At 29.2% G+C, this 22,155-nt stretch overlaps 1 non-coding gene across 1 annotated transcript; it reads left to right on the top strand.

Annotated features, from left to right (window-relative positions):
• Positions 1 to 2,948: 2,948 nt before the first annotated feature.
• Trnal-caa lies at positions 2,949 to 3,062 on the top strand. The gene is made up of 2 exons: positions 2,949 to 2,986; positions 3,018 to 3,062. It is a non-coding gene; the product is annotated as a tRNA-Leu (tRNA).
• The last annotated feature ends 19,093 nt before the right edge of the window (positions 3,063 to 22,155 follow it).

The following is a 22,155-nucleotide window of genomic DNA, read 5'->3' on the forward strand; positions in this document are numbered from 1 at the left end:
AAACATGACTAAAAATAACCAAGTTTAGATGATGCGAATAATTTATATACTTTTTATCTGTAATGTCCTTGGTTGGGAGAATCATAAACCTAAACTGCGCGTGTGTTTTTACATCATTTACAACCCACATCTCACAATCGACTCGTTTTGGTAAAGTGTAAACCGACATTCCAGACAAAGAATTCTCAATAGTTCCATAAACGATTGTAAAGGACATATCAAAACTAGTGTGCATGGCATTGTGCCTTAAGGCAAATTATGATTTTTTCCATGACCCCATATGCCATCTATTTGCAAGGAGTTGAGTTATTGCTCGCTAATCAATAGCATTTTATTTTGATTAATTTGTTTATAAAATAACCCAATAACATTAATATTAACACAAAATGCTAAACAATATTAACAAATTTTGTACCAATGGTGAAACACAATTTTGAGTACATACTGCAGTTCCTTCTTTTTATTCCTAAATATTTAAATGTATACAAGTAAATTGTACTGAAAGAAATTTAGAGGTAACTACGCATATTATATTACTGTAAATGATTTAGTAATTTTTACTGTAAATGATTAAAAAAAATCATTAATTATAAATTATAAAAATTAATTATTAAAAATAAAAAAAATATCATTCAGTTTATACATACCAAACCATGTATAGAGCATGTCACTTAGATTTTTATTCATAACTCACCTGAAAAAAAATATAAAAAGTTAAAATTCAGTCTACAAATTATGTTATTATATTATAAAATTCATAATTTTAATTAGTTATTACTCTCATATTTAATCTATCAAGTATTGATATTTATTAAAGGTTTATTTCAGCATAATAGAGTAAATTTTGATATGAAATGTATGCTTTAAATAATTTTACTACTAAATCAATTGTTTTGTCACCAAAGATTTTTTTGATTAGCAATATTATTGCAAAATTATTGGAATAACGGTTTATTAAAAATATGTAACTCTATAAAAAAAAACCAAGAACTTGTTTTGTACATTTAGTACATCATTAAAATGTTTTTCACAGACTTTATACTTACAAAGTAGCAAATATTAATGTATGGGTTCTGATTAATTAGTGTCAATAATTTGTTTGATCTTTGCTATTGCGATAAACTAATCTAGAAAACTACTTATATATATATATATATATATATATATATATATGTACATAATACCGTATCAATTCTATACTGATTATTTCAAATTTAATTTAATAGTGTTCGAATATGAAATCAATTACCAAATTTTTTATTTTATTGTGACAATTGTTATTGTATAGTATTAGTATTATAATTATCAACTTTATAATTTCTCTATGAAACTAACTTTATGTAGAGAATATCAACATTCCTGTATGAAACTAAGTTTAAATACAAAAATTTACATTGCAAACATCAACATTCACAATTATGATAGAGATATCATAAAAATAATTATTGCATAAATAAAACATTCATATACGTAATAGATTTTATATCCAAATACTCCAATATATATATTGCTAATGCAGTTAAACGCTAATAAAAAGATCATGCTTAATTCGAGTTTGCGCAGGTCACCCTGCACTTTGGAACTCTATCTTTTCCTTAACCCGCATAATAAGTTTTCTTGCATAAGACGCGTTTATGGACCAGTCCCTAAAATTGGTCTTAACGTAGTTTTGCTATAATTATTACTGAAATTGAATTTTATAAGTAAAAAAATACATTAAAAGAGCAATCTTGGTCTTAATAAGGAGCTATAAATTTTATTTATTAGTTTGTTTTCGCAAAATAACTGTAATACTTGAGATTCCTAATTTGAATTCCTTAACAAATTTACATTTACCAGCCGACGTAGGTGTTTCATTGTTCTGAACGAAATGAATTAATTACGAATAAGAAACATTGCACGCCCGAGTGTTACATAATAGTCCAAGATGCCTTACATCAGGTTACAGAAGAATAAATGTTATGGTCGAAATAGTAACAGAATACTTGAATTTAATACGACGAATTGAAATATGCAAATAAATGCAATTGTTTTTTTTTATGTAATGTTAAATAGTATGTAATGACCAAAAACCGTTGCAGTTTGTTATATTTGCTCACACTTAAATTGATTGAGAAAATGATAGAATTATTTATTTATTTATATTCAATAATTTTAATTTGCCTTTTGCGAAACAATTTTAATAAATTATTAAAACGATTGGATCAAAAATTAGCTAAATATCTGGTTTCTGATTTTTTGGTTGAAAAGTGAAATTGATACGTTGATACCTGTTGCAACCTTAATCTTATGAAAGTAATAATAACAATATCAAAATAAAATTATTTATGGCATTAAAGTATCTAATATTAAATGTTTTACTTTTATTTTTATTCACAATAAAAGTTTTGTACTGTCCGGACAAATGTGAAAATTAACTATCCGTAGTCATTAACGTCGAATATTGGTTTTTGATCTTTTTGTTTCTAAATATTCTGATAATTCTGATATATCCAGAAAGAAATATTTTTTTTTAAGATTTTTGGGAAACTGGATCTATCAATCTCAATGGTTCAAAAAAAAAACTGGGCATAGAAAGTATCTGAATTCCCATTTTTTCTTGGGAAACTACAGGGTTTTTAGTTACAATGAAGAATAATTCAGTAAAAATTGATGATTTTGTTATTAAGATTATTTTGTTAAAAAATGAATTATTTAATGACCGTGTGTCTAGTGTTTTAAATTATTCTTGGGTTTTCTATCATAATGTGAAAAAACAAACTATATTTATTGATGTCACACCAAAAATTTTAGTAAAATTTGAAATGATATTAGTATCTAAAATAATTTAATCTAAGATAATCTAATTTATAGAAATCGATCTAATTAACCAAAAATGCAACTTTATCAATTCAAATTTATATATTTCATCGAAAATGCGTTCGGGAAAAGTTCTGAGTCTTTAATATGTCAGGATGGCCGAGCGGTCTAAGGCGCCAGACTCAAGGTTACCTTGTCAGTTGAAAACTGATAGAGCGTTCTGGTCCTCTATGAGGGCGTGGGTTCGAATCCCACTTCTGACAAATATTTTATTTTTGTAAATTGAGACAAATTTTCATTAATTTTATTTATTCTCATTCACACATCTCTATATAACATATTTATTAATCTGGTGTGCTAAATTAAATTTTCGATATCAATATTATATTTCAAAACTACTGAGAAATATTGTTCGTTGATTGAGACAAGTTTTCAGCTATTTTATTTTTTATTTATATATCTCTTGTTCATTATTCTGTTATGTTAAATTAAATTTTTGAATTCAGAAAAGTAAGGTTTTTTCTAGGTGTACTCACGTAGTCTAAAGTGAATTATTCTTTGTTAATGGTTAGTCGGTAGTTCAGGGGGCGTCTATTAATCACGTGATCAATTTTTTAAGAACTTTTGGTCCCTTCCTCCCCCTTGGTGATTCGTGGTGATATTCAACCTCCCCTCCCCAACATACATCACGTGTATTTTTAGTTGCGAGAAAAAGTCAGTTTCATTTTTTTAAAAATGTTTGTTTTGATATCTTTCGTTCATTTCTCATTTGGCGTTCATTGAAATTTGGAAAATCAAATCGAAAAAAAATTGTCTCTCATTTCTGCAAATGTAAGTGGCAGCTCGAGTTGTTCTGGTGATTTTGCAGTCAAGGACGAAGAATTCTCTGGTCAGTTGAAGTTGATTAAAAAGGAATTGTATTTTTTGAACTGTTATTACCAACCGAATGATCAATTTTGATGCCTGCGTTAAACAACTAATGAAATTAAATAATGCATTTGAAACAAAGCAGTCTGAATTGGCGAACTAAAACAGTGATTAATTCCATTATTGGCATTACATTTTTTTGGCAAAAATTATTGAACGTTCGTTGTGTTGTTTTGCCATATGCGCCACATATGCGCATATATTAGTGACTTTGTACCACCTGATTACTTTTTGTTCTGATCTTTACACAACTTCTTGAATGGCAAACAATTCAATGATTATAGTGGTGTCAAATTGTACCTGGTTCAGGTTTTTTGCTAATAAAAACCAGAAGTTTCATGAAAGTAAAGTTCAGTAATGATGATGATACAAATGAAAATATTTAGTTTTTTGAAAAAAAATATTCTTGATTTTTCTAACAATCCGCAATTACTTAGTAGCCAACCTAATAATGAAAACTTTCATAACCAAGAAATTTTAAATTATTTTTTTCCATTATATTTTAATTCCTTGTTCTACGATCATCAACTAAACCTCCGCTCTGTTGTTTATTTTTTTTCCGGTCGATTAGAGAGTTACTCGCATTCCGGAGCTCCGGGCTTCGCGTTTTCGCGCATCGGCCGAATAAGAAGGTTGAACTGGAAAGACGTTTAGAGTTGATTTCGAGCAAAAGCCGCCTTGAGCCGCGCCGATAACGACTCTTGCTCTACATTAGAATGACACCGAATACGTGCCTCATTACTTTCAATTTATAGATTCTAACGTTTTGATTTACATAAATCAAATCAGTTCCGCGTTTTGCCGCATGTACACATTAATAATTTGACAAACCAACGGGTTTTCTTTCAGGCGTCTCTCTGATCTGTTGATAAATGTTGCTGATAATGTAAAAGTGATGATGGAAGTGAATTTCGCTCTCGAGAATGGAAATCTTGTAAGCATTTTTTGTAGATTAAAATTAGTCTAGTGATATGTTTGTTGGATTGACGTGAACAAGAGATTTCTAGCCCCGATAGTGTAATATATGACATGTGCTGCTTTCTCATTGTCAACATGGATATATACCTATACATTGTGACATAAATTAAATAACTGTAATTCAATATCTCGGAGAGAAAATATAAACAAGAGCAATCTTAGTAGATGATCGTTTGTTTTGAAGATTTTAACTGAAATTACTCATTCATTTGCTTTTGGTAGTATCTAATAAGCTAATTTGATATCAAATTTTTATATCAACATTACTTTTACGATTTTAAGCCTTGTAATTTTGTGTTACGTACTTATGAAATTTATTAAAACTCTCCTTCGATACTCAGGTTGTTGGGTTATAATTTAACCCTTGTAGCTGTGGACTGTATTAAACACTGATTTATTTGTATATTATGTATTTGTTGCAGTTCTAATTACAATCACTGATTTCTTACTAAGCTATAATGAAAGAAGATATATTTAGTGGTTATTATACATGTTGTTAAGCGGACTTTACTTTTAGAAGTGAACATCTAGTTCAATTAAAATACACCGCTACCCCCCTACCAGGGGTAGCAACCATTTCGTGTAAAGCTTAATGCCCTGAAGGTTGTTACCTTCATGGCCAATATGATAAAACGAAAATACGTCTGAACAAGCTCTTTGTATTTAACTTTTATAGATACTGGTTTCTATCACTATTGCTTTTTATCAATTGGCATTATATATTATTAACATGTTCGCGGACAGCAAAAGTTTCAGAAAGATTTCTGTACCTAATCTAATAAATTATTTTTTTAAATTGGTTGTGGTGTCCAAAATTTTTAAAAACCATTTATAAGTGTACTCGTATTATCATATTTTAATTGTTATATACTATGAATGCTATAGCATCCACGTCAATTTGTTAATACGGGAAAAATAAGATAATACGAATATACCTGGGAATCAGTTAGTCATTACCTTGACAAGTACAATAATACAAAAATGTATAATTGTAAAATAAATTCAAAATAATTGACTAAAATTTGTATGCTAATTTATGGCATTCTGCATCACAATCAAAATAAATGCTATAGCATTCACATCTGCAAACGTGTAAAAATAAACGGCTTATATTTTTAAAACTCTGCGTATATTTTTATTATTACTTATAATACCATTATAAGACATATTTATTCTTAAAAACACTAGAACCAATTTTTACAAATTTTATTTAGTTGCATTTGTTTTTATAGCAATTTTCTAATTATTCTAATAGTTATGTTTCATATTATTTACAAAAAAAAATAGAATTAATATTATACTCACGATCAAATTTAAATTATATATCTAATTTGCACAAATTCAATTACCTCTACTTGATATAATTTACAATATTATATTTCTATTTAATCAGAAACAAAATCTAAAATTTTGTTTTCTTTTTTTTTTCAGATAAATGAAATGGAATCCATAAATCTCGCTGTACATTGCAATTATAGGTAAGATTATTGTAATTATTACATTATTAAAAAAAAACTATAGCAAATATTGTTTAGTTGTGAAAATTGTATAGAACTCATCATTTATATTATACTTTTTATGTAAACTGATATTCTGATATACACTTTTTGAACTAGTATAATACTTGTAGTACACACGACAAAGTCTCTATATTAAAAAAATGTTTGATTTTTTAATGATGTTTGTGAATGTGCGTGATTTTATTATTTGCTTAAGAAATTAAACTAAATATTCAATCATTTATTATACAAATCATCTTCCTTTTGTTTGGTCGTGGGATTGAAGTCATCATCAGGGTGCATATTACATCAGAAAAAAACTTTTAAATTGTGATATGCAATTGATATCTCCGATTAAAGAAAAGATTCAGAGTTTTTGCTTCTAATGTAATTACAGATTATGCACTTGTATTATTTTACGAATTTTGTGTCTTATTCAATAATACTTATTTCTTGATCTTACGACCAGTTATCATGTACAAACATAAATAATCAATTCCCGAACCAAATTCCACACGACATGATTTTTGTACTCACATTGTTTCTCAATGAAAATTAATCTATCGTAAAGTTTCTATTTCTTTTTACTATTACTTTATTGGGTCAACTTTTATGCACTGTCATGTGTTAACGAAATAACGAACAGCAAATACTATATTTGAGTTTGTTAAAAAAATTGAGACTCGCATGCTAGATAATTTTATTTGAAAATTGTATGTTATTATTTTTTCATTAAAGAGTAACTATTCGTTATTTAAAATTTTTGAATTGGAGGATTAAAAGTACATTATGTATTATAAATCATGTAATACGTTTTGGAAAAAGTTGAGATAATAAATGAAATTTGTGTATATATATATATATATATATATATATATAATTTTGTTTTTTTTTAAATCTTGCCTTCCCTCAAAATCTTGTTCAAAATATGTTGCTATCCTGATCAAGGTTAAAGTCTTTTACGAATTATCATCATCACATTAGATGAAACACATAATGGTTATAAAATTGGTATAGGATTTTCTTTCGTAAGTGATTTTCTCTATGAATTGATATCTTGAGCGTTTTCCAAAAACAAAGGCATTGGATCCTGCTTTTATCTAATCAACAAATATTTCAAAATATGGGCGCAGTGGATGTTCCAAATTTCAACCGAACATGCAATCAAAATAATATATACAGTCTCAATGGCCCGTCTGCATATTTTTAAACATAATTCAAAATAAATTTGTATTTTATCCCGTGATATGCATAAATTAATATATTTTACAGCACATGTAATATGCTTTAGTATATCAACAATGCATGCTAGGTCAGGGCCGAATGGGCGTACATGAAAAAATATACAACCAGTTTTGTATACATTATCTGGATTGCAAAGTTACCTTCTCCTCTAGTGTTTGTTACATTTATAATACTCATTATACTTCCACGACTATAGATTTCCACGAGGTTTTATCGCAACATATCTTTTTATGATATTGCATCCATTTTCTGACCAAGGGAGAATTGGGACTGAAATCCGGTTTGTACTTTTGAATTATTAACTTCCGTAGGGTAAGTTCTAGTAATCGCAAAATTTTATATATCTTTGCGTTTCAAAGTTTGTAAACATTTGGCATACCTTAAAAAAATGGATGTGTGTGTGTGTGTGCGGATACAAATTTTCGTCGACGATTTCGAGAACACGAATCAACCGATTTAAATAATTAAAAAAAATATTCGATTCGTTTGATAAGGAGACGTGTTAATAGTTTTGGCATATGCAGATCTAGCCGTTTTGAAGATATGGGGCAAAAAGAACCAAAAATAGGTAATTCAGTTTTTGTGAGGACGAAGCGTCATATAGTTCATAGTTATTATATTTTGGCATATGAGATTAAGACATTATACTTAATGTTATGCCCGTCATTAAACACGCATTCAACAAACGTAAAACAATCTATTACAAGCTTTCAAAAACAAAATGTTCTCTAACACCCATGATTCACACTAGCTTGGCGCAACTCAGGATACATGAACACACTTCGGTTCGGTCGACGAGCCAAATTAATCAGCGGCTGGTTTGTCTATTCTATTTAAATTATGATAGTAAATTATGTTATGTGTTATTTATCCGTAAATATATCTGTACCGCATTTGAGATTTACAATTTCATAAGTCAGTCCCAGTGGCACAATACCGGCGCGGCTTACCGTTTTCATCGTCGGCCGCGTCAGTTACGTTATTCGCGGTGTACAGTTGTACATATCGGTTTTGCATAACGTGCCGTATGCGAAAAATTAAGGATCGCCGAGATCTCGGAATTTTGCACGATCTGGATAAGATAAGATGTAGAGCTTTGTCGCAGATTGTATGAATCCGATAGAAATGGAATAGTTTTGATACAATTTCTTGAGAAAATCAGATTAGTAATCAAATTAAAAGCCTAGGGGGCTACCATTAATCACGTGAGCTTTAAATAAGGAGGGGGATTGACAAAGATTCACGAAATATTGCCAAGGGAAGGAAGGGAATGATATCACGTGTATTTACTTTTTACCTCAAATTTGGAAAAACTCTAAAATTTTTAAAAGAATATTCATAATTTTTATCTTTATTTCGAAGTACTAAAAATACACGTGATGTTCTGTGGGGGAGGGCGGAAAATTTTAAATATCGCCAAATATCACCGAGGGAGAGGGGGGGCAAAAATCCATAGAAATCTCTCACGTGATTATTGGACACTCTCCTAATAGTTAGTAGGGGAAATACGGACAACAAATTATATATGGACAAAAGGACAGAGTAGCCTTATTTAAAAATTGGCTAGTTTTACTAACGTTTCCGCGACTGTAAAACGTTAAGCCATAGTCATAATCTAGTCAGATGTTGAGCGTCATTGTCATAGCCTTGTCAAAAGAGTTCAAACGTGTATTGCGCCTTCAAAAGTTCTTTTTTGAAGGTGTTTATTTATTTTTACATGTTTTTTGTAAATCAATGAACAGAATTTTGCACGATCTGTATAAGATGTAGAGCTTTGTTGCAGATTGTAAGTGGAATAGTTTTACTATATTTTTAAGAAAATCGGCCCAGTAATCAAACTAAACCTAATAGTTTGTAGAGGTACTACAGTGGTGCATTATGGTAAATATGGACAACAAGACACAGTTCGCCTTATTTAAAAATTGGCCGGTTTTAGTAACGTTTGCGCGACTGTAAAACGTTAAGCCACAACCACAATCTAGCCAGATGTTGAGCGTCATTGTCATAGTCCTGTCCATGTAGTTCTAACATGCATTTTGCGTCTCCAAAAGTTCATTGTGAAGGTGTTTTTGTTATATTTTTTTAGATTTATTTATTGTCATATGTAATTAATTTTTATTAAAATCAATGAACAGAATATTGCACAATCTATATAAGATGTAGAGCTTTATTGCAGATTGTATGAATTTGATGAAAATATAATAGTTTTAATATCATTTTTGAGAAAATTAGCCTAGTAATCTAATTAAACCTAATAGATTAGTAGAGGAAATAAAGAGCATCATGGTAAATATGGACAAAAGGACACAGTGATCTTATTTAAAAATGGCTGTTTTAGTAACGTTTCCGCGACTGCAAAACGTTAAGTATCTATTATATAACTATCTAGTCAGATGTTGTGCGTCATTGTCGTAGTCTTGTCAAAGGAGTTCTAACGTGTATCGCGCCTCTAAAAGTTCATTTTAAACGTGTTTTAGTTATATTGTTTTAAGATTGATTTATTGTTACTTGTAATTGGTTTCTATTAAAATCAATGAACTGATGCAGTATTAGTAATTTCGATCAATGGCATAGCAATTTTCTCAGGGGCATAAAAATTTAATTATTTATTTATGTTTGTTTACTTTTGGGTAAAATGACATACTTATACAATAGGCGAAATGACATCTGGCTCGGGTAGTTCATTCGAGAAAACAGAAAATTGACAATTGCCTAACATCATTAAATTTTACCTTTTACATCATATTTTGGCGGTAAAACTCTGTCACTTGGCGATTTATGTGCTTCTGATCATGTTGTGAATACTTTAGCATTTTTATTTTTAACCAGAACCAGGTTTAGCCTGCGAACGGTACCGTAACGTGCATAAGGCTCATTCAAAGCATTTTCTTTGCAGCAGACGAACCTCGTAAATTAAATGCGTTGATTGTTTGATTTGTGCGTCTCACGAAGAAATAGACCGAGTTGTAGTAAACTTGTTACTCAAACAAATTGTTATTAACATATAAAAATATTTTTTTAAATATTAAGAACAACTTTAAGGTGAAACCAGTGGTTGTAATATAGTTAATTCTAATGGCAATGCGATGATTAAGATGCTATGAGTAGCATAATTTTGAATTGGCATAAGGTTGAATGGTGACATTCGGATTAACAATTTATATGCTCATGACATTTCTATCAACATAAATTTCCATTTGACAGTTAATTTTGATACATAGTTATTATACGAATATTTAGTAGACTAAATTAAGAACTGTGCTCTAGAATTTAGTTCATGATTTCTTAAATTATATTAATTTCTATGGGTAGAAATATGCAATGGCTCACTTTTCACATACACTGAAGATATCAGATTATTGATGTGTGAATATAATATTTGTGACAAGACTTACAAGTTCAAATTGAATTTAATATAGAAGAAAGCGTTTACGATAACTGCTATTTCTAATCTTACTAACAAGGAGAACCTCAAATTTACTCTTCTGGGATTTTGATGAAACTTTGCTTGATAATAGAGTTGATATTCAAACCAAACAGTGTAAAATATTAAAAACCTATGAGAAGTAGTTTATTTATAAAAATTTATTCAAGGTTTGAAAAAGTGTACCGTAAGAACATAAATAAGGAGTATAGACCCCTAACTGATTTTTTTTTGAATAAGTTTTCTATTTGCGAGTAAACTTCTCACCAAAGCTCTCCTATCCATTATAACAAGAGAATTCTGTGCCAACGTAACAGAGCAGCCTATTATAACGCGATGATCATTTACTTGATGAGATAATCAATTTACAATGCAAGTAAGTTACGATCGTTTTATTCCGAAATCATGCCGTGAGATTAAAATGTGAGTCAGTAGAGAATGCCTAAATTACCATTAAAATGCGAACGTAAACCGGAATAAAATTTACTTTTAACGTAAATTATGTTACGCGATTGTTGTTATTGTTATGCACTACTTAGATAATAATCGGGCATTTAAAAATAACTATTAGGTATTTAAAAAAAATACTTTGATCTACGATATTTGATTTTTTTTAACTTTGACTCTACATTTTTGTATGATTGTTTGGTAGCAAATTTTCTCACCCATTGTATGTATAACTAATAATTTATTAAGCCTAATATTATAAATGAATAACAATTAACTACGATTGACAACTTAGTAATTGCGGTTTATCTTTAGAAAATTACAGAATTTTTTTTATGGAATTAAAAAAAAAATTATTATGTAATGCATTTCCCATTTTGATCAATGAACTTTTACTATATTTTGCTTACATTTTGATGAATGACCTCTTGTCATAAACCTTTTATTTTACTAATTGGAAGTAGAATTGCCAACTGTTTAACTACAAAATGTGGTTCACATTTGGAGTATAATATCAATTTCAAATCAAGATAATTACTTAAATGCCTACAAATTTAAATATGCCATTCTAGTTATAAATAAAAAGAAATTTGCTGAAGTTATCTCTATTAGATGAAGTATTTGCTGCAATTGGGCATCTGTCTTAAGATATTTATTTTAATTTTTATATACAAATATCATAAAATATACAAAAAAAAACTCTACATCACCCATTTCATCTGAATCATATTGATTATATAATATTATTAAGTTGTAAAGCTTGAAGTTACTTCTATTCTGCAGCATTTATTTGAATTCAATTTTTTTAATTTATTAATTTAATTATTTTATATATCATTTATGTACTATGAGGAGGTTTATTACACTTGTGTTATACATAATACATTCCATTGTATCAAATTTATTTGAGAAAGTAGTATGATTTGATTAAAGGTTTTTTGCGCTAAATGTTCACGTATAATTTAAAAAGCCATTAACTCGATAAAACGACCATTATGTGTTACGTACATGTTTTTATAATGATAAATTATTATATAAATTTTTTTGAGAATAATTGAACATATAAACTTGTTTCTGTTTTGATGTTGTTCAATTTTATATTGATTTATTAAATTACGAAGTGACAGTTTTATATTTATAGTGTTATTGAGCTATAAACTGAGTACAATTATTAAATAATAAAAATAAGACTTATATAATTGTTATGTCGACTAACTTACTAAAAAAAAACTTCAAGAATGCGCTAAAATCGATATTACTTAAAAAGTTAATTATGGAGAAAAATTGTACAAAATTTTATCCTTATCAATAAGAATTGAGTGTTTTTTGGATCATTCTAATTGGTCAAACCGTGTTTACGAAATCGTCGACGAAAATTTGTATCCGAACACACTCACACACTCGCACACTCGCACACTCATACACACACACACACACGCACATACACACATACACGTACATCCATTTTTTCTAAGGTATGCCAAAATGTACAGAAACCTCTGAAACGTAAAGATATATAAAAAAAAATAATTTTCGATTTTTTTTACAATTACTATAAATTACAAATTCTACTACAACCCCCTCGCTGCAAGTTACCTATCATCCAGGATTTTATGATCACCTTATTTCAGTAGTATAATTCAAAGTACTCGTATAATTCAAAGTATTCATAAGTTCAAATACTATCTATTTTATTTTTCGTTTCTATGAAAATTTTAGTGGGACGTTTGACATATGACAATAGCTCTTGAAATGATTATAATTTACCAACTCTTTCTCCAATTGTCTGCCTATTCCAATTTTTATACCTCGATCCCACAAATCGCGACCTATATGTAACCGGGCTAAACATGTTGTCCCAAGCCATTACTGCAGTAATAACTGTGATGAAAATATTGACAGTCCTATAATCACATAGCGGTTCAATATTTGCGTAATATGTTAATATCAATTTTACTAGCAGTAACAGACAACAGACAAATTTAAACAGTTACAAAACTCACCGAGAGCATGGGCGTGTATATGAACATTGAATCATCGTATTGTTCTTGCAAATAGTGTCATTTTTTCTTCAATTCATACTATGAGTAGCACACTCACGCCTAATCCATATTTGTCAAAAGTACGGTATGCAATATTGGATGACGCCATATAAACGTCTACTGTACAATGGATCAAATATTCAATTTTATAGTCATTAATAATTTATGAAAAATATATTTAGAACAAAGTGATTACAACACTGCAAGTGCAATTATTTGAAAATAATGTTGAACGTTTAATTTTAAACTCATGTAGTATTCTTGGTGGTGTGGGGTTCGTAGCTCTATGGTAAACCCGTAATTTTTCTTAAAAATATGTTTCCAACAATTTTTTTTTACGTTTCAAACCTCCTGAACATTTTGGCATACCTTAGAAAAAAAAGGATGTGTGTGTGTGGGGGTGTATGTGTGTGTGTATGTGTGTGTGTGTGTATGTGTGTGTGCGTGTATGTGTGTGTGAGCGGATACAAATTTTACAGTAATAATGTGTGTCTAGTATAAAAATAGAGAAAATTTCTTCAAAAAATTCAGAAGAGTGTTACAGGTGTTCAACCATGGATAATTTTTAAGATTATGGCTTTTAACCCGTGAAAATTACCTTTTTTTTAAAAAAAACCTGTAAAAATTAAGCTTCTTTATTTACTTTGAAAAATCTGAAGCGCAATTCAGTGAAAACCGTTCACTAAAAACAATAATTCTCCATCAGGTTAAAAATGATTATACAATTTAGAAGCTTTGTGTGAAGGTGAAAATTGAGGGTTGCATGACCATGCATTTATCAAAAAAAAAACAACAAAATTGATCCAATACATTAAAAAATAAGTATTAGAGTTGGGCAACCCTTGATAATTTTTTTTTTCATGTAAAATTAAGCTTTTCAATGAGCTCAAAAAATCTCAATTAAAATTCAGTGAATAACGTTCACTGACAGAAATCGATATGAAAAATGATATAATTACTACAATAATTCTTACAAAATAGGGGTTTGTGGTAGGAGGTTGAAAATTTTGGGTTATATGGGTTTATATACGCATTATAAGGAAATAAAAATTGACCGAAAATATATTTGACACTTGGTTTCGATCAAAATATCCGAAAACCTGCCCGGGGATGTACCTAAAAGTTTCTTCAATTTTCACGGTGATTGGACGTATGGTTTATGAATATCTATGAATAATATGGTTTAACAATAAATATAGAAAAAGAACAGATTTTTGAATGTTTCCGACTTTACTTGCTCCCAGGAGCTCAAATACTTCCTAGTTGATAAAAAAAGTTCTCTGTAAGTTTTAGCTCTTAATATTAACTTTAAGACAGTCCGCACTCCAACCAAAATTTCTATGAAAATAACATGGGTAAAATACCATTTGTTTTATAACTTAGTGACAAATGAATCAAAATTTGGAGATTAACATTGTATTTGCTTATTTTGATTATAAATAAAAATATTAAAACAAACATTTGATATATTTAATAAAGTGAGAACCATGTTAGAGTTAATATTAAGAGCTAAAACTTCAGAGATTTTTTTTTCATCAATTTCGAAGCATTAGAGCACTTGGGTTGATTCTAAAAAAAGTTCATAGGACTCCTGGTTGCTGTTCAAAAATGATTATTATGATAATTTCAGCTTCGTCATTTGGTTACGTATTAACTATAGAAATCACACGACATTAGTTGTTAAAGCTCTGAGATTCGCCCAAGGCGGAAGATCTTCTCTCAGCCACTATCAACAATCTCTTAACAAATATATTGTATAAACAAAGTTCCGATTATGCTCTCTCTACTGTTTATCATAGGAACGAATAGTTTCCTGGTTAGCAATGAGAAAACTTCTATGTTCGCAATACTAAGCTAATTAGAGTAACATGTATAAAACAATTAGAAAGATGCGCTAGCACATGATATAAAACGAGATTCTTTCACCATTGCTTGGATATGTAATAGGACATTTGCATATTTCTACATAAGATTTAGTGCTGAAATAAACGAGAGTATTAATGAAATACAAAATGTTTTGCAAATTTTAACGCTGAGACTACTGACCTATTGCACATGGTAATAAAACTGAAACACCTATATAAAATAAATTGTGTACATAATTATTTTCACGCTTATAAATTAATTATGCATATTAGTATTGAGCTTCAAACAGGAAATGTAATAAGAAAAATAAAATGATTTTTGAACTTGTATTATTTATTGTACAACTAGATATGTTCCATCTTTTGGGTGCATTAATCACCTGAGGTTTTTAGGGTGAGGGGGGGTTTGATAGAAAATCACGAGGGTGGAGAGAGGGGTATAGTAAGATATCACGTGTATTAATTTTCTACCTGATTTTTTTTAAACCAAAAAATTTACAATTTTTTCTCGTAAGGGTGGGGGTTATTTTGAATAACATCAAGAAAGAGGGGGGTCCAAAAATCCTTAAAAATCAATTGCGTGATTAATGGACGCCCCCTTAAGTCGTATATAAAGAACATAATAAATAATAGCAAATAAACTAGAAGAACAGAATTTACAATTTTTTCTCGTAAGGGCGGGGCTAATTTTGAATATCATCAAAGAGGAGAGGGGGAGGCAAAAATTCTTAAAAAATCGATTACGTGGTTAATGGACGTCTCCTTAGGTCGTCTATAGAAAACATAATAAAAATTAGTAAATAAACTACAAAAACAGAATATTAAATAAAACTTAATTTAATAAATACATTATATAGACAAGAAGTGACAATAAAAATAAAACGACGTTCATCAAATGCAATTTTTTTATTGTGTATATTTTTGAGTTTCTTTTGGCTAAAGCTTTGATATTACAACCACAAGTTCCAATTTCTATTCTGGTTTCGGACAGTTTGATGTCAAGCAGTAGTGATATCAGTTTTTACTCAAAAATATAGATCTAAATATGATTTCAATTGAAAATAGTCTTTCGTATTATATATTGAATTTCGTAGATTTTTGTCGTTATTGTAGTATCAGACTCATTCTACCTTTTTCATTATAAGAAGATAAAATAGATCCTTTAGTTTTCGTTTTAAAAAATGTATTTAGAGCTATAACTTAACTGAGCATTTTCTCAGTGTCTCCAATTCTGAAATGACAAATTTTACAATTTTTTGCATAAATACATTGGAATATTTTTATAAGACCTTATAAAACTATCAATCTTAGTATCATTTGTTGTTGGATGTACCATATAAGTTTTCAAAAAAAATATATATATATGTTAAAACGTCCTATTTTTATCATACCTGGACACCAAATCACTGGATTGGCATTCGATTTAGACTTTTTCTTAACTACGACCAATAATTTCATTCAAAAAATTTAAGATGGAACAGTTGCAAATATAAAAAAAACATCTTAATTTTAATCGACTTGAATAAAACACATTCGTAGGATCAATGTTCCCAACGTTTTTAATTGGTGCTTTTTTATCAGTGATTTTATTACTAATTTCCAACAAAATTGACAAGAAACATAGAAAATCAAATCACTTGTATGAATATTATATATTAATAGATATAATCACGATTACCTTTAGCATTTGTTGAATTAAAAGTGAAATTTGTTTTAAATTGTTCTTACAGGTGTGGCGAGATGAAATCATTTGTTTTTAAATGTTTTAGAGATCGGTTTTTGATTTTATCATATAAAGGATTGTTTTTTTTGTTGAACGTATTATTTAATCATTGTAATGGTATCGTTTGTTGAATATCATTTATGCCTTATATAATATATTAAATAATATAATACAAATTTTAGCATTAAAAAATTGTGAATACACAATAGCAGTAGCAGTGGAAGAAATTTTATTTTTGAGCAATGGTATTGATCACAGAATTGTTATGATTATTAGTAATTTGACAGAAATGAATTGCTATTTTTGTTAAGTAATAATATATTTATTTGTACCTTCTATTTTTGAAAGCTGAATTAGAAAAGCTCGTCTCTGCTTAATGCTTAATTGATACTTCGTAGTACTTTTATTATTTAAGAACTCTTGGTAGAGCTCAATTAGTTCACATTTTATTTCAATTCAGCATTAGAAAACGGGAATATTTTTTTATCACATTCTCAATTAATTTTCATTAATATTGTCCATCATTGTCCAGTGTCAAATACAAACACTCGTCTGTCGAATGGATATTTTCCATTTATTATCGGAACTTTTTACTCAGTTAACTTACGTCCATTCTTCATGTCAAAGAAGTGAAATTCCATACTTTCTTCACTCTTTATTTTTCGTTTGTATACACCTTGCGGTTTATTTTAACGCAAAGAGGTACTTGGAAATCTCAAATTATTCACACAACAACACATTGAAGATGTGAATTTCAAGTATCATATGGATAACAATAAATAAATGAATAAATGATTTTTTTATAAACTTGAATCTTACGTTGATACTCATTTATACAATATATATAGAGCCTCTACACATCTTTTGCAAAGAAAATAAAAATACTCTTCAAACAACATCGTCGATTGTTAATTGAACTTATTGTACACTGAATTCCTGTGTCATAAATGTTTCTCTATTTTTAAATCAGCATTTTGTATTTATTTCAAAGTATGGACACTTGACCGCCCCAGGGACAGATACCAAAGCAAAAGAGAGCGCTTTGTAACCCAAACCAAAAAAAAAAGAAACAATTTGTCCGAAAATCCAGTCAGCCGAAATCCGGCTCCGCCGAACAAGTCAATTGACCTGAATTGCCAAAGACCGGACCACATCGATGGATGCTGCCAAAGAAATTGTAACGCAAAAATGCTAAAGATATAGAGAAAATTTACAATAAATTAAGGAAATCAATAAATTTTAATTGCGCACTAGTTCTTGCACTGGCATGGTGGCAGCATGCTTCTTCAAACAAAATTTGTAGTCTGAGCAATACTTTTATGGACGGGTAATTGGTGGCAAATTAGACTTTATCAGTTCGATATTTTGAATTGTTTATGAGATATGCACAAAATATTTAAGGTATATAATATATTCAAAATATACACTCCTACTAAAGTGTCTTGGCAATTAGACAATAAAAATGGTGGTAACTAAAAGTACCTAATTCAGATTTTCTATAAAATCATCCCAATCACTTTGGAATAAAATTTTCATTTTATATATTTTACTATTAATTTCAAAGTATAATTTAAACCGTGCTTTTAATTTAACTTTCGCTCCAGAGCAAAATTTGTTCTTATCCATAAAGGTTCTTATATGCAAATCAGACTTGTTCCGTAATTAATTTCGGTTATTAATCAATTTCAAATTACCACATGTTTGGCAACTTAACCTGAACTAAATCGAGAAATTTTCAACGCGTATGAAATTATAGCATAATATTTATTCATAGTATTTAGTGATAATTTATAGCTATATGTTTACGATTAGAGATTGTGAGAGGTTGGATCAGTTTGAGGAATTAGTACCTTGATTATTAAAGTAATTAAAAATTTAACGTAATTAGTATATTAAACCGTCCTAAAGAATTGTTTTTTACCGATTTGCATCATCAAATATCAGTATAATCTTATACTTTTTACATCAAAATCACCAGGTCGAAATTCTGCAATCCCTGCTGGCTGTGAAATCTTTTATAGCATCTTTTATATATTTAACGATCAATTTTATTCTGCTCTGAAAAACTTTATCTTCAATATAATAAAAACTAAAATATGACAAAAATATATTTTATATTTAAAAGTCACACACGAATTTTTGAGTATCAGCTCTTAAAATTCATAATGACGTTTTGGTTTAGAAGTGTCGTTGATTGCAAAAAATATACGTGATTTTCTTGTCGCAAAATGTCGAGATATATTTATGCAATTGTTATTATAAAAAAATGAATAAAATTCAATAAAGCTGTTTTAATACTACTAGTACTACTATTTTCATTCTTTTCAATTTCAATTTTCATTCCTTCTTACTCTAGATCCTATTCCGATATGAAACTTTAGCAAATTTTTGGTAGTACTCAGGATTTCTAAATCGAATTCCAATCCGATGTTTGGATATCCGAGTATGTTGCTAATGTATCATTAGTCTATTATCATTTTCTGTGTCATTTATTGATATCCATTACAATAACTTAAAATGACCAAGATCTGAAGTATTTGAAGTGATATTGGAGAAGATTTTTTACTATTGTTCAAGCACTTTCATCTTGAGCACATTATCCCGTAATGAATACGACATGGATTCAAACTTTTCATATATATTTTATTGACGTGTGTGCATTTAAAATTATAAAGGCATAATGTTTTTCGATTCTCTATTCTCAAATGGTTTTCTATTGAAGTGTCGCCAAGCACTCGTCACCTGAAGTGGAGAACACTTGTTCTATTTAAATATTTCTAAGCGTGTTCATTTATTATTGCTTACCTTCGGCTATTGTCAGGAGAGAGTCGAAAGTGAAGCATTTAGTGAAATAATTTGAGTTATGAGGGCCATTATTTGGCATATTATATCGATTTCAAATTTTTGGGTTCCATATGAGGATTCCAATAAAACCACTGCGTTGTCACGAAACTCACTTTAGTCATTATCTTGTTATTAATAGCTTCCGTTTATTAACATTTACTCAGTAACTACTTATTATAGACAAGCTTTTCATGTCTATTATTTTATATTATAGGAATAAAGAATTTCTCTTTGAAAATTTATAATTAGTTTTGAAAACAGGATTTGTACGTATACAGTTTTCTAACGCACGACTCGCATGCGAATTGAAATACACGACACACATGATATTTTGAGATTATAGAGTTTTACACATTGGAAATGATAAAATACTCTCCTTAAATACTATGGATTAGTCATAACATCAATTAAACATCGAACAAAAAAACCTTACTTTTGACTCTATTTAAGCTAATGTCGCTGACCCAATGCAATAATGGAAACTTGTTCGAACAAACATACTAAATCTTCCTTTTTTTGGACTACAATTCAAAATCAGTATAACTATGATGAAGGCTGTCACTACCGTACCCAGTCTCTACTTGATTAAAGTTTCACTTAAATTTTTACTATCCTAGTCGGTTGTTTTATTCATTTACACGTTTGTTTGACACTTAACGTATTCTTGACGAAGTTCCGTCATCTTGACCTCTGTCCGTTTCTCAGATTAATATAAGAATTTGTTTCCACTTTTATACTGAAACAAGTGTTATGGCACGCAAGTGATAAATACCTTAAAATTTTAATTAACTGCCGATTATGTATATTTTACGATCCATGTCGCATTTTTTTGAGTTCACAATACTTTAATTGCAATTCTCGCATATTTGCGCGTGTGTGTTCATTTTTGCAAGTAATATAATATTAGCAGCATATTTATACGACCTGAATACCTCAGCGTATAGCTCAGAATGTAGTGCTATGTGTTTCCTCTCAGATCAGTTACATTATCTTCAAACAATAATATATTTAGTAAAAGTAGTAAACCTTATCGCATGTGAAGTATCGGATGTATGTTTGAATCGAAGTGCATGTGTTCTGGTATGCAGATTCTGGAATTTATTAATTTATTAATAGCTACTTGATTTTATGTAGAAATCAAACTGGGTAAATTCTAGTTGAACATGTTTATTACATCTGGGCGATTTTCTCCTACTAAATCACAATGAACTCTATTAATACACATAAATAGAATTTTTTTTATTAATAAATATTAAATATTTAATTAATTTTTTATGAGCGGCAAATATTGCTTATCTATATTGTGCCCATATTGGTTTCGAATGTTTTTTTTTTTTTTTTTTTTTTTATTTTCATATTATATAACAATCAGAGTTATTTACATACCCTATGAGTTATATGGCTAAATTACACATAATAATAATAATAATAATAATCACAAAAATAAATGAAAAAAAAAAAAAAATAACAATAATAATAATAAATAAATAAATAAAAATAGATAAAAAAATAGAAGAAAAAAAAAATAAAGAAAGTAAAAAGAAACAAAAAAAAAAAAATTGTAGTAATTGCTCCAATAAGCAATTGACTATGGAAAACAATTTTTTTACATTAGGTCTATAGGCTGTTTCTTGCGTAGTCTTCTTATAGGTGGATTATCGAACAGATGAGCCAAAGTTGCATTAGGATGTTCAAGAATTTTAGCATGATGTCCAGTACTGATATTCTTGATGACATCCACTACGAAAGGGATGTTGAGGTCATCGTGTATGATTTTGTTGCTGACAAACCACGGGGCATCAGTAATCGTCCGTAGTGTTTTAGATTGCAAACGTTGAACAAGTCCCACATTTGATTTGCTACAACATCCCCACAGTTGGATTCCATACGTCCATACAGGTTTGATTATGGTCTTATAAATTAGAAGCTTATTATCTAATGATAATTTTGATCTACGACCAATAAGCCAATTTAATTTTGAGAGTGTAAGTTTAATTTGTTTTATTTTGGCTACGATGTGCGGCTTCCAGGTTAATCTGCGATCCATGTGAATACCCAAGTACTTGACTGTGTCTTTGGTTGGTATTTGTCTTTCATTTATGTACACAGCTTGACAAGTTGACTTATTAAGTGTGAAGGTAATATGAGTTGACTTCGTATCATTAATTTTGATGCGCCATTTTTTTGTCCAGGTTTCTATTTCATTGAGATGATTTTGTAGGATATTGGAAGCAAGAGTAGGATTTTCATTGCTAGCCAAAATCGCAATATCATCAGCAAAAGTAGCAGTGGTAGAGCTCGCCATGGTTGGAAAATCACTAGTATATGTAAGGTACAGAAAAGGGCCCAAAACGCTTCCTTG

This window comes from Ctenocephalides felis, unplaced genomic scaffold, assembly GCF_003426905.1.
Source record: "Ctenocephalides felis isolate EL2017-DRISC unplaced genomic scaffold, ASM342690v1 CF-g0.4_SCAFFOLD_01886, whole genome shotgun sequence".
Lineage (NCBI taxonomy): Eukaryota > Metazoa > Arthropoda > Insecta > Siphonaptera > Pulicidae > Ctenocephalides > Ctenocephalides felis.